Below are 15,022 nucleotides of genomic sequence, written 5' to 3' on the forward strand. Positions count from 1 at the left end.
GAGGAGAGAGAGAGAGAAAGGAGAGAGAGACACCAGACTGCTAGTTTCTCCATCGATGGATGAGAAACAATAACTGTGTCTGTCACTGCAATCCACGTATGGAAATTGGGAGTAATCCGGTGGAGTTCACTTTGTTGCTGACCTGTAGAGGGAAACAGGTATTTGTGTGGACAGCCATGATTCGGATGCTTTTCTGGGTGAGGAAGTCACTACCGGCTAAGCCCTGAGGTATCGTTTGGGTTCCATCGTGGAACATTTGGATTTCGTAATTACTCTCTATGTTCTCTACATCTACGTCTGATCTTCAGACACCGGCTGTTGTTGAAGAAGCCTTTGCTCATGTTTCACTTTATGGCTTGCGGAACTGAACTTTAACAATCATTCCTGGAGTTTGGGACTTTGCCACACACACAAGACGAGTTTAGTTTTTGGGGTTAATGTTCAAGGTTTAACATTTTTACTTCCAACATTCTAACATTTTTACTTTTATTTTTCTTATTATCGTAAGTAGTAGTTAATAAAGTAGTTTTTAACACTTATCTCATGACTCAGACTGTTTCTTTTGTTGCTGGTTCTTAGCCAAATTGAGAGCTCGTCAGGGATCCTTCCCCAGATTGAAGAGATTCGTCCGGGATCGCTCCCCAGATTGACGAGATTCATCCGGGATCCAATCCAAAGATTGACGAGGGAGGTCTTGAGTTTGAACAAATTGGGATATTAGTGGACGCCTGATTGTGGTCGGTCTGATAAATTCTTTTTAATTTGCTTGTGTGTGTGGAAACCAACAACAATGGATACACTTTTGAAAAACAAACCCTGGAAGATTGCAGGGGATGAACAAGCCTGAATTGGTGAAAGTTGCGGCAGAGCGACATCTTGAGTCAGTAACGCGATTTATGAGAAAGGCAGATATTCAGAGATTGATAGCTGGCCATTATGTGGTGAAGAAGGTGTTTGAGGAGGAGGTGTTATAACAGTTTCTTAACAGTGAACCAGCGATTTCTGAGGCACAGGTGCAACTGGCAAAGATAGAGGCTGAACGAGAACGAGAGCAAACTCGGTTGAAGTTAGAGGCTGAACGGTAACGGGAACTAACTCGGTTGATGTCTGAGGCTCAGGCAGAGGGAAGGAAGGCTCAGATGGAATAGAGGAGGATGGATCTGGAAGGGAGGAGAATGAAAAAGAGCGTCTGCATGTTAAAAATGAAGCGAATGAGTTTGGAATCTGATTCTGATGATGGGTTTTCAGCCAGTAGGAAGGTTCGATTAGTCCCTCCTTTTGAGGAAGATCAGGTTGATCAGTAAATCCAACATTTTGAAAAGGTTGCAGTGAGTTCAAACTGGCCAAAGGAAGGATGGGCTCTTATGTTACAGAGTGTAATTAAAGGTAAAGCTCAAAAAGCTTATTCTACTTTGTCTGTTGTGGATGCAGCTGATTATACAAAGGGAAAACAAGCTGTGTTGAAGGTTTATGAATTAGTACCTGACGCTTATAGACAAAAATTTAGAGACTTGAAGAAATCTGCAGATCAGACGTACATGGAATTTGTCAATGGAAATGGAATATGTTTTGAAAGATGGTACATGGTTAAAAATGTAGTTTGGGATTATGATAAATTGACATAATTAATTTTAGTGGAAGACTTTAAAAGATATGTCCCAGCTGAAATAACAACATATTTAAATGAAAAAGAAGTGGAAACTTTACAAGAAATTGCTAGGTTGGCAGATGATTATGCTTTAACGCATAAATCCAAATGGGAATCACCTAAACCTTTCAAAAGAGTTACAAGGATAATCCAGGTAAACCGGAGATTAAATTGGGAGGTATCCAAAAAGGGAAGGATGGAAAGAAGCCAGTGCTGGAGAAACCTGCTGAGCGTACTTGTTATTACTGTAAGAAACCTGGCCATTTAATAGCTGATTGTGCCCTTTTGAAGAAAAGGAAGGAAGCCGTACCCAATGCTTGTTTTCATGTAATTAAAACCAAAAAGGTTCAGGAGATGTTGTTAAAGATCACTCCTTGCCAAAGGTGAAAGCTGAAAAGTTGGAGGATGTGAGAAAGGAATTCCGTTGATATGTATCAGAGGGTTTTGTTTCACTGAATGCTGGGTCACCCTAGGTGTCAGTGAAAATCCTAAGAGATACTTCGTCTTGACAATCTCTCTTGTTTTAAATTTTAGTGAAGGAACTGACACTTGTGAGGTAAATCTAGTGCGAGGTGTTACAGTTGACACCATGTCTGTCCCTTTGCACAAGATGATTTTAAAGTCAAAGTTCGTAGAACAACCTGTTGAGATAGGGGTACGACCTAGTTTACCAGTGGAAGGATTTTTTTTTATTATTGGGGAATGGCCTTGCGGATGGAGAATTTGTCATTGTGGTACGGTTAACGAACAAACCCAGGATTGATGAGTCTGAGAATGATCCAGACGTTTACCCATCATGTGCGGTGACTCGAGCTAGAGCTAGAGAATCAGCCAAGGCCGATAGTCCTGTGCAGACTGATGTTGTTCCGTGTGACAGCCCCAAACAGGAAGAAAATTATGATACCTTATCTGAGACTTTTCTGTCTTCACTGGAGGATCAAAATCCTTGTATTGAGCCTGAATTTAAAGATTTGTCTTTGTCGAGGAAAAAATTTATTGTGGAACAGACGAAAGGCCCTGAGTTGACAGAATTGAAAGAAAAAGCACTCCCATCTGATGAGATTGAAAATGTGACAGTTGGATATTATGTCAAAAATGGAGCGTTAATGAGGAAATAGTGGCCTCCTCATGTCCCTGTTAATGGGAAGTTATTCATAAGGTTGTGGTTACAAAAGTTTATAGGAATGAGATTTTAAATCTGGCCCATAGTATGCCTTTGGGTGGTCATTTTGGTGTGAATAAAACTGTAGGGAAGATCTTGAAACAATTCTATTGACCTGGTTTGATAAAAGATGTGGTGATGTTTTGTCGAACCTGTCACACATGTCAGGTGGTAGGTAAACCAAATCAAAGACCCCCTATGGATCCGGTGAAACCTATTCCTGCTTTTAGTGAACCTTTTTCGAAGGTGATTGTGGACTGTGTTGGCCCATTGCCAAAGTCTAAGACTGGAAATCAGTATTTGTTAACCATCATGTGTGCAACTTCTAGATTTCAGGAGGCAATACCCCTTAGGTATATTAAGGCCAAGACCGTGTCCAAAGCTCTTGCAAATTTTTTTATTGGTTGGTTTGCCAAAAAATCGAATCTGATCAAGGCAGTAATTTTACGTCTAATTTATTCTAACAAGCTAGTCTATGAGCTGGGGGCAAAGCAGATTGTATCACCTGCATATCACCAAGAATCTCAGGGAGCTCTGGAGATTTTCATTCTACTTTCAAAAATATGCTGAAGACTTATTGATTTGAAAACACAAAGGATTGGGACGAGGGTGTTCATTTACTTTTGTTTGTCGTTAGAGAATCAATACAGGAGTCATTAGGATTTAGTCCGTTTGAGCTTGCATTTGGACACCGGGTGAGAGGACCTTTAAAATTGTTAAGAGATCAATGGGTTAATGAGGAAGTGCATTTGAGTCTGTTGGACTACGTCCAAAAATTTAAAACTCGGATGGAGAGTCTGCCAGCTGGCGAGAGAGAATTTGACAACCAGCCAGATGAGAATGAAGGCATGTTTTGACAGACGTGCTCGGCCCAAGACATTTGCAGTGGGAGGAAAGGTGTTAGTATTCTTCCCGAGCCAGAACAATCCATTGCAATCTCGTTTTTCTGGACTGTATATTATTGAATCCCGAGTAACTGATTTGACATATATAATCAAAACACCAGATAGACGCAAGAAAACACAACTCTGTCAATGTAAACATGCTGAAGCCTTATTATGAGAGAGATTCCGTTGTGAACATCGTAGATGATATGACGGTTGTTTCTAGAATGCCTGATGTTGATATTGAGTAAAGCTAATTTAGACCAAATATTGTTCCATCGAAACTAAAAAAAACAAAACATCCTGGAGAATCTTGAAATGAAGTTGGACCATCTACAAGTTTACCATTTACCATTTTCTATCTTAAAGGGATATTTACCGAGTCCGTAACATAAGCTATAATCTAAGCGTGAACTCTTCATTTACTTTTCTTTTTATTAATACCGCCGAATACCAGTAACATTACACATTCTTACAAATCGCACAGTCAGTGAGATTTCTCGCCAACGTATCCTCCTGTCAAAGGCAGCCAGGACTCACCGGTTCAGATGCGTGTGTGGTTTCCCAGCTGGGACCTGGTGAATGCTGAGTCCGCTCTGTGCCTTTATATGCATTTTGGCCACGACAGTCCCAGCACAATTTCCCTCGGAAAACCGTGGAATTTTACTGAAGGAGTAGGAGAAACTATACATGGCAGCCTTCGATTGAACCCGAAACTATCATCAGCTTTCCCTGTCTGTCCATAGAAATGAGGTTTCTCCTCTGCGGCCATCACGAACTGAGGGATGTATCATTGTACCGTCACTACGCGATCCATGTGCTTCAAGATTGAATGGTGGGAATGTCATTTCAGCTCTCTTCATAATTACAGTCCCAATACGTTACCGTCATTCCGAAGTACCTATATTTTTTGAATATTTCTTTATGTTGTTTTGGTAACTGCCATCTAGTGTTCTTTCAATAAACATGACCTGTTTACGTTGGTCCTCTGTAAGAGCGGAAAAACGCAAGATATCCAATGAATAATTATTTGTTTCTAATAGTTCTGTCAGTGAATTATTCATCTGTGTTTCTATAAACAATAACAATTTTGTCCTCAAAGCAGCTGCTGCAGCCGTTTCCCCACAAAATGTTCTTTGTCCATTTCCGCGTGACCTTCAGATGAAGGAGAGGGTGTATAACTTGTGTCCTGTTGCCTTTAACATCCTGTTTATTGTGTGCTTCTTTTCCCGTTTTCCATGTTACCAGCTAACCAAGTATCTACTGGTTATGTGGACCTTTGTGTCCAGGCACTGTTTTCAAATAATTCCAGATTTTCTATGAACATGTTCATTTCCATCATTGTTTCACTGGTATCGCCTGTCCCGGCAACACCAACTTTTCGGTCTCGCGCAGTGCCCGTTCGCACGATTACCGCTTCCTTCCTGCAGCTCCCCACATTGGGAAGCCTCGCTGGTATCTCCGTTCCTCGAGGTGGATCGGTCAGAGAGTGACGGCTCAGTTTAAACTCGATGATCTGTCTCCCTGTCCCAGATACCACAGAGAGCCTATTGGCAACTCGTGAGGTCAGAGAGCTTCCCCCGTGGTCTCCAACTATCTCCTCTCATCAAATGAAATTCATTTAAGACTTTTTGCAGATAGATTATCAAAGGATTTCATTTCAATGCGAAGCCAATCAAGTAACTTCATTGAAAGAAGTGCAATTACGTCGTGTAATGTGCAATTAAAACAAATCTCTCCACTGCTTGTACCTTTCCCGCAAGAGGCGAACCCCAACAATGGGGACTGCACTCGATGCCCTCACCGTTTGGGCGTTGTATCCGGCCCTCTGTTCACTACTTAGTAGAACCTCCGGAGGGCAACCTTCCTCTTGGCCTCTAGCTTTACTTCCAGTCGGTTGACTTCAGGGCGTTAAAGGCGAGATCTCAAATTATGTCGCCAACGGAGTGTCAGTCTGATCGTCCAGTCGCAGCCAATCTCGGTCAGCGCAGGTCGCGACTCCAGACAGTGGCCCGATCCGGCGTACTATCGAAATCACACACATAACGTCATACTGACCAATCTGGGGCAGCTGGTAGTCAATGACATATTTTATCCTTTATTTCAGTTAATTTCACAGCGATCGTGATCCTGTCACGCGGAAAATGTGGTCTCTCCAAATGCATCACTCGCTACCTGATGGCTAGGCGGCAGCAGATTTTACGGTCGTTGTTGTTGTTGTTATATTAGAGAGTGTAATTATTTTTATGTGTTTGCTAATTTCTTGCTCGTCACTCCGATGTGTTCTGTGCTAGCTGCCCTGAGTGTCGCAATCACGGACTGTTCCGTTTGGTTGACGGTTGCTGTAACTTTCGATCGATACCTTGCCATATTGCTGTCAAAAACTGCGGAATCGATATAGTACCGAGAGAACAGCGACTGTGGTGACAGTAACAGTGGGTGCGGGGTGTTGTGCCAAGGCTTTTCCAGTTTACTTTGCAGTGTTTCCACCGCGCAGCGTTCCGAAGGCTGAATATTTTACGTCACCCGTGTGGAAAGCCTTCGAGTTATCTGACAGTATCACAACACCGTTATTACCCATCTGTTTAATTCTGTTGTCTAATGCTTCAACCGTCAGAAGATTATAGAGACAAACAGAGTTCGCTGGAAATTCGGAACAGCGGCGACAATCAGAAGGTTCCAGAGGCGGAGAACCGGAGAAAGTCAATGATTTTGTTGTTCGCTCTATCAGTCAATTTCATGTTATTTTGGATGCATATGTCTTGAATTCTATGAAATGGAGAACAAAACTATTTCTGACAGCAGATATATCAGCACACCAATCTATATCCTGCAGCAAGGTGGGTTTATGTTGACATTTATCAGAACCTGCACCAACACGTGTATCTATGGACTGACAGAAGGAAATTTAGGGAGGAGCTGAAAAATGGAGTCAAACATGTGTTTACGTTAAAGGGGAGCTGTGCAAATAAAATGTAAATCCAATTATTGTTTACATCATCTTTAAAACAATTAGAAGTCTTTTTTTTGTGGCGTACAACACAGTTGTTTTAAAATTCTTCTGTATTACTGATTACTATCAGTCCGGAAAACTCATTCAGTCGATGAGGCAACAGCGATTAAATTATTATCTTCATTGCAGTATTACTGACAAGCATATTAGGAGATTTGTCCATTGTGATTGATAAAAAAACTCAGAAATTAAAATGTGATCAGGAATTTACCGGATTTCCATATAGTAAACACAGAGTTGATAAATCCCCAGTGCGGAAACAAAAACACAATTGGTCTACCAAAATACAAACTTTCGTGTATTCCGATATTTGTTCTTTCTGGTCTCTGTTTTTGCTTTTGTTTGTTTGTTGCTTTGTATTGTTTTTTCATATTGTCAGCATCTGAGGTCTGCAGAAATATAACCATTGTCGAATTAACTCTTGCTGTCCTTCTCACAGCAACGTGTCCGTGGCAGAATGCTCAGGAATAACGAAGTATCAAGGGTTCCTTTATACTTGTCTCTTGGGGATGTGAGATCATTAGCTGAAGCTCGAACATTGCTCGGTTATGCCAACCCCTTTGATGTCCTCAAATGCAGTATACACGTGTGTTTTCTTGTTTCGTAATGGGTAACTGTGGTCAAAATTCGGCATATCTTCATGAAAAGCTGGAATTATGTTTCTCTTAACTTATCTTGCGCCTCTCGTTTGTTGCTTAGGGTAAGGTAAACACTTCAAATCTAATTGAGCATCTTCGGAGTGCCAACTATCAGTAGAACCGACTGGGCAAAACAAGATGCAAACGGCATGAAATTGAAGTATAGGGAGTCCGTGCACTCCCTGTACTTCTGGCGATGGAAGGACAGCTGCTTGGAATGGAATTGTGGTTGATGGAAGACAGTAAAGTCTTTGTAATCGATTTAGAATAATGGAATTACATATTCTACCTTGTTCATCTGCAACTTTTAAACATCCAGCATATTGTAAAGAATCTTGGGCGTGAGAATGTTGAATGAGTTAAAAATGTGCCTATACCACAGGATGAAAGCTTGCTTCTATCGTGACGTCATGCAACTTGTTTGATATTGAGCATAAAAAGGAGATTTTGAAATTGATGGAGGGAATTTGTAACAGAAAATTGAATGGTGCCAAGGACCATGACGAAGAATACACTGAATTTATTGTCAACAGGGCTTCGTAACAGCTGTGGGGTGGGAAGGATGATTTGGTTTCTATCTTAAGAAGTATTGGTTTCCTGGATTGAATGAGCAGGTTTACTTTCAAATTGTGGTCGTGGCTGAGAGCTCTGAAGTTTTATTGAAGAGTTTTCCACTTGCTTTTGCCAGGAGCAGCAGTTCGGATACAAGAAATGCGATTAGGAGAACATTGTAACGAATTGTTATTAATTGCGTAATATGTGGAGACTCACCTTACCGGCATCGAACCGGCTCCCGAGATCGCGAGCGTCGTCGGAGGCCCCTACCCAAGATGGCGCGGGGCCCTCCTTCTTCCATCGTTGGGCTAGGAAAGCCCGCGCGGGAAGGTCAGGTGACCCGCACGTGATGTCACCGCAGGAACTCAAGCGCGGGAAGACTTTCGGTATTAAAAGGCGCACCGCATCCCTGTCGATCAATCGACTTCTGACTCCAATCAAGAGACTCCGTGTCTTTATTCTATAGTAGTGTAGCTAGCCGCTACAAATGAAATAATTTTCTTGGACACACTGAGTAGATCAGTATCATACACGTGCATCAGCGGAGGATTGAACCCGGAGCCTCACTTGTACAAATCATTCGCTCTCCAGCTGTGCCACGCTCCTGACCCAAGGCAGGAGTTTTATAAGTTAGTGATCTCCTGAGTGTCTGCCGCTGACCACACGACAGAAAAGGTAACACATTGGAAATTGGAACTGAATTAATTCGGAAATTGAAGCCTGCTTTCCCATGAAATCTTTGCATGGCTGCGCGTATAATTTCGGACTTCTGTTCCAGATCTCTCCCCATACCATTGAGGCCGTGGGTGTCCAGAAATCTACCTGTCACTCCCTTTGTCAGTATTGTGTTTGGATCAGAGACTGCCGTGTGAGAGGAGGGGCCGGTGCGATGCCAGTGATCACACTCACAATTGAGCCGTGGATATTACGCCAAGCTTAAGACCAGTTAGTGTTCTTGAATAAAACCTCGTGTGTTTGTTGAAAACATCGAGGCAGGGGCGGTTGAAGGAAATACTCCCGTTAAACTTAATACTGTACAGCAGTCTCAAATAAAACGATGGAAATTCGCATCGTTGGTGAGATTGAGAGCAACTATTTCATTTCCGTGACCTCTATTCAGATTGTTTTACTCAGCCTGAAGCAATACATACCCAAAAACGAATGAAATACAACACTGCACTGGGCAAGTCCGGAAGTTCAACAACCCATTTGGGTGAATTTCAACGAGGTTATTTTATTTAGCATGCACGTTAAGTGAACGTGAATGGATAATCCGGACCTACTCTGGAGAATTGACAAGAATAACTCCACATGAGCTCAGTCAGGCAGCGGTCTGCCGCTAACCGGCACTGGGGGGCTGGTTCACTGCAACAGCTGCACACTTCATCGGGGTTATTGCTTAAAGAGGAAACAACGCATTGATTCTTCACGAGTGTTGCTATGAATTCAAAGTCACCGTCCATGTATTGATTTGATGGCAAAACGAATGTAAAGAAGTGCCTGTGTTAGTAATATTGCAGTGAATAAAGCATGTTTTTGAAACAATAAGTAACAAGCAGTCGTCAGTTCCGGCCTCTGGATAGCACGATGTTACCCATTTGACATTGCATACTCAACATGAGTTACCAGATCGTCAGAGTCCCTGGGAGGGCTCGAACTACCAACATTTCAGTTAATCGCTCAATACGTTAGACGACTACGCCAGAGAGAAAGGAAGTGGATATAAATGGTTAGGATGCCCTGACCAGATATCGTTGCTGGGACCCGAGTTTTTCACAATCTGCATCAATGATTTGGATCAGTGGGCCACGGACAATGTAAAACAGAACATGCTGGAAACACTTTGTAGGTTGAGCAGCATCTGTGGAGATAGGAAAAACGATAACGCGTCAGTTTGCTCACTGAAGGGCCGAATACCTGGAAGGTTCACTCCGTTTCTCTCTCCAGAGATGCTGCCTGACCTGATGAGTGTTTGAGTATTTGCTGTTCTTGTTTCAGATTTCCGGGATCTGAAGTTTGTTTGACTTTCATGGACAACATATACGGTTTTGCTGAGACCGCAAAACTTGGTGTCAGTGAGGATTGTGACGAGGATGCGGAAAGGCTTCATGGAGATACCCCCAGCCATAAGGAATGGGCGACGGCACGGCGGAGTGATGTGTTTCTAATTGTATTCCTCATAATATTACGATTGATGTTTAGAAACAGGATTTTATCTCAAGGTGAGAGGTTGAAATGCGTCGGTGTCAAACAACCCGGGCGCCCTTTTTACGTTAATCACTAAAAAAAACATTCAGGGTCAGCAAGCAAGTGGGTAGCCAAGAGGCGTGTTGTCGTTATTGCCAGTACATTCGGGGGTAAAGCAAACCCATCTCACTGGAATTACACAGGTCCTGGCGCAAAGGTTCGCTGTGTATACGAGCGAATAAATCAGGGTCAGAAGTACTCAAGAATTAAAAATATACTCCTTTTCATAAATCACCGAGATCACGGCTCCTCTGTTGGAACCTCAACTCTCCAAACAGTCCCAGGATCTTTGGAGTAAGGAACTATTGCGAGCAATGTTCTTGTGCTGGTAAAATAAAATCAAATTGTTCATCACACAGAAGTTCTTAGTACATTGGAAAACCTACAAAGGAAATGTAAATTGAATGTTTTTTGGCAAAAGAGGCCCTTCCCTCCCAACAGCAGTCCTTCGATTTGAATTGGCTTTCTGTTCTGGGAGTGAGTTCCCAGACTTCACAGGGATATTATTTCTGTTTCTGAATCACAAAATAAGATGTGACAGAGAGAAAGCGCAGTGGACGCAAACTTCAGGAAGTAAATGAGAAAACAGAGTGAGGATTGAACAAGTATAGACCTGGAAATACATCTGAGTTTTCAAACTAAAAGCTAGTTCTGTGATGAAGTCAGCGAATCTGCCATATCCATCACCGCCTGGTAGCGAGGCATGCAGTTGGGCAGACCACGCTCTCGTTGGCACCGGATCACAAACGATGACAACTTAACTGTGAAAAGAGGAGAAGACGTGCAGACATTCCAGACGATACAGAAGCAAAACTAACAGTTGACTGGATCTGAGTGAATCTGTCAGCTGTGTGCTTGTATCGCATCGCGAAAACTAAATCATTGTCCAGTAAGGCAGTTGAAGGTAGTTAAACTACCTTTGAAGTAGAGTCCATGCGTGAGTTGATAACTCGACATGGGAAGTGAATGGAATGAGAAGGGAATGTGGCAAGGACCGAGTGAGGGCAGAGTGCGGATGAAGAAGGGTGAGGAGATTTTATGGAGAGGGATACAGTGGGTGAGAGAGGATGCGCTTCAACAATGATGGGCCGGAGGGGAGATGATTGCGGAGGGCAGCTGGTATTTTCTCTGGATTAGCAATTGCGTCAGAGGTGGCACTAAGTGGAACGCCTCATGTACGGACATGGTAAATGTGAGCAAGAATGGGCGACTCAGGTATTCAAGCCGGCACTACCCTGATATCACCGAGCACCTCAACTGTACCCATAGTTAGAATGCTGTCAGGACACCGGGTATTACCCTTTGTTTCCCATAACAGTCCGGGAAACCTCTAATCAAGTCCTGTACGAGTTGCTAACAGTTAAGCTTTATAGAACATTCAGTATCTCTGCTGTTTTTCATGGACAATGCAATGTATTGTAAAAATTATCGCCGCCTGCATGTTACACCAATGCCATGTCCTTCCTGACTGCAGGAGAGATAAGTTGTTTTAGTACTAGACCCACACCCTCTGTATTGAAACTATATTATCATTTCAGTCTCTTCAATGCCCTACTCTTACCCTGGTCAGAACTATGCTGTTAATAAATTCATAAAATGTTTTCGGCGGCTTCTTAATCTCGTCTCCCAGTGACATTTCGTTCCACACCTTTGCCCTGCTATTTATTTTTGGGTGCCTCCTGCAGTTGCTGTATTCCAAAAGACTGTCCCCTGTTTTTGCAGTTTGTGCCTGCTGCGTGATTCTTCAATTTGTTTCCTAGATTCCCATACGCCTTGACATGCAGGGAATGTTGGATGTGCCGTCGGTACCTTTCACTCTCATTGGAACACGTCGGATCTGAACGCTCATTGTTGCGCCTTTGAATTAGTCCCACATGTACGATATTAACCTGTCTTGAAGTAGCTTCCCCAGTCCACATTTGACAGATCCAGTCTTATGATATTCAAATCCACTTTACCTCAATTCTGTACCTTGATTTTCGACCATCCATTCACCCTTTCTATAACTACTGCGAAACGATGTAAACCTTGTGGGACGGGAGTATGTACCAAGAACGCGAGATGAGATGATCAGGTCTGTCAGTGGGGAAGTGTGGTTGTTCTGGCTGAAAGGTCATTTTCGATACTGAGAAATATTAACCTACAGCCCGTAAAAACTACCCGTAGCTTCCGTTAAAACAGACCTTATGTTATCACGGGCGATTCAAATGTCTGTTTGGATGCGTTGATGCCTTGGAGACAAGGAATAGAACAGATCTTCATTGTTTTAACTTTCACCCGCAAGCTACAATGGCTGGCAGCACTGTCACCACACGGAAGACAAAACGGCAGCGGAAATCCTCCACATTTCGCATTCTATAACTTTCATTTCACCGCAAATCTGTGCTCCCTTAATTTTACGATTTAATGGGCTGAGTTTAATGTAATGATTGAAACTTATTTGAAACGAAGAATCATATTGTAAATAATATTGATCAGACAAAACTCGAGATTACGCAGTTGAAAGTTCGTAGCACAGAAACTGAACTTACAACACCCCCTCTATCAGACTAAACAAACAATTGTTCGTAATATCCCTAGAGGAGCGAAATGTATTGGACAGAGATTTTTTTTTTGGTAAAAGTAGTTCAGTATCAGCATTGTTCAGTCAGTCGTAGCTAATGCCACTGAGGAGATGTTCGCACTAATTGGCTCAGATGATCTTCCCTCTGCTGTATAAGAGCATCACAAATCAATTGCCAACAAATGTGGATTTGGAAAGTTTAGTTCAAACCTCCGCGGCTGCACACAGACAATGGGATATCCGGTAATTTACTACATAGCCAGCATTTACTATCCTGTACTTGCAGCGGTTGGTATTCCTGGTAAGCTATAGATCTGGCTGGTATTACTCTGGATCCCTCTTCCTGTTACCATTGTATCCAGGGCATTGATAATTTCGCTGCAGTGTTCCGTAATCGTGTGCATCATTTTGGTTTATTCTCTTATGTCTAAACTTGTATCAGCTGGGAAGGATTGTTTTGCAACAAAGAAAGAAATAATCCTTGCCATTTTGAGCTCCATCAAAGGGTGTTCCAGTTTATTTATGGAGCCTAGGCTTTCATGACTTCCATTTGGATTTAAATTAATCCTCCTCATACACCAGTCCAAGAGCCTCTGCATCAATGTGAAAAGTCTTTCTTTCCTCTTCGGCACTTTCCCCGGGTTATTTAAAATCTATGGTTTCAGTTGTAAGATGACTTTTGTGTGTCAGGAACTAACACCTTCTCTCAGATCCCCGTGTTACTTCCCTCAGTTCGTACCTCAGACCCAATACTGGACAATCCGGAAGACAGAACCGCTCAGCCGCTCTCCGATTACTTCTGGAGTTATAAGCCCTGTTCTAAATGCGGGTAAGTTGGCTAAAAGGTGCTATTGCATCCGCCACACCCGTCCAGCTTTCCCCTGATCTGCTTGGATCCAAGTAACATTCTTCCCAACGTGAGAGAACCAGAAGTGGAACGTCTCTGCACCGTCAGTGTCATTTCAAATAGGAGGGGGATATAACATAAGTTAAGCTGACAGTGCAATGACTGTACATATTCACATTGATGAAGATATTACACCAAAATATGGGTAATATATTTTGACCGCAACTCCTGGACTCAGTTGCAGTTCCAGTTACGTCCAAAGTTCTCGGGGATCTTAGTGTTGAGTATTTCTTATATGTTCCTGCCGGAAATACTATTTGGCAATCTGTGCACAATTACAGATCTATTTTCTGTGTCAGCACTGGTGTCCCATTGATGGACTCAAATGGGTGAGTGATGATGCACTTACTTTACCCAATTATTTCTGCTTCTTCCTTTTGCAGTTGTGATTCTCTGAGTCGGAACAGTTGTCAGTCTTTAAAAGGTGTCTCTGGAAATGTCTGCGCAATTGAATATATGTCCTACCGTGCAAGCTTTAGTGTTCTCCTCTTGTAGAGATGGGAGTGTAAAGTCAATGATTAATATTACATCTTATTAACGTTCAAATTCCCAGGTTGCATTCATTTATGTTTTCTTTATTGCAAGGCTTAAGCAGATTACTGAATTTCTTGTGACTTATTCCATACCATTGCTTTTAATGTGCTGTCAATTTTGATTGAATAGTTAATACCGGAATGGAAATTTTCGGGGACGATCGGTTTCAGAACTACAACCCGCCATTGTTGTGCGGCCGTCCGGCTCCGCACGTCCCCAGGTCTCGATGCTTTGTTGGATTAGAAGACGAGAGTCAGTGAGCGGCGACGCAGCTCCAACTACGAACAATGAGACCTGATCCGGACCTATCAATGGCATTCGGACTGTTCCTTCGACGGACGTCCTGTTCCACTCTCTCCAACTGTCTCTTCTCAAGAGATCAAACACAACTAATTTTGAAGATGGACAGTGAAACATCATTATTTTACGTAATACTTAAACTCTGTGCTATCCCGTTGCAATTATGAATTTTGCGCAAGGGTAACTGACCAGAAACGTGGTTGGTTTCTCTTCCCACAGATGCTTCCTGGCAGGATGACGACTTCCAGCATTATCTGTTCTGTATAGAGTTGCGTAAGTTGAAGTTAAGTCCATATACCCATCAGCTCCATGCTGCATTCACCGCAGGTCCCCAAACCCATTCACGTTAAAGGGCTTCGCTGGATGCCCGAGCCAAGTCTGACGTATAACTTGAGGCGCAGACACAGCTGATGAAGCGTAGCGACCGAGAACGTCGGCTATTTATTTCCCTCCGTTGATGCAGCCTGACCTGCTAAGTTCCTGCAGCATGTTTTGTATGTTGCCCCAGATAAAGCTCTCGACTCAGTTCATTACAGAGCCTTCTGGGGGCCAGTGGCCGAAGCTCACTTCC

Source organism: Pristis pectinata, chromosome 42 (assembly GCF_009764475.1).
Source record: "Pristis pectinata isolate sPriPec2 chromosome 42, sPriPec2.1.pri, whole genome shotgun sequence".
Classification (NCBI taxonomy): Eukaryota; Metazoa; Chordata; class Chondrichthyes; order Rhinopristiformes; family Pristidae; genus Pristis; species Pristis pectinata.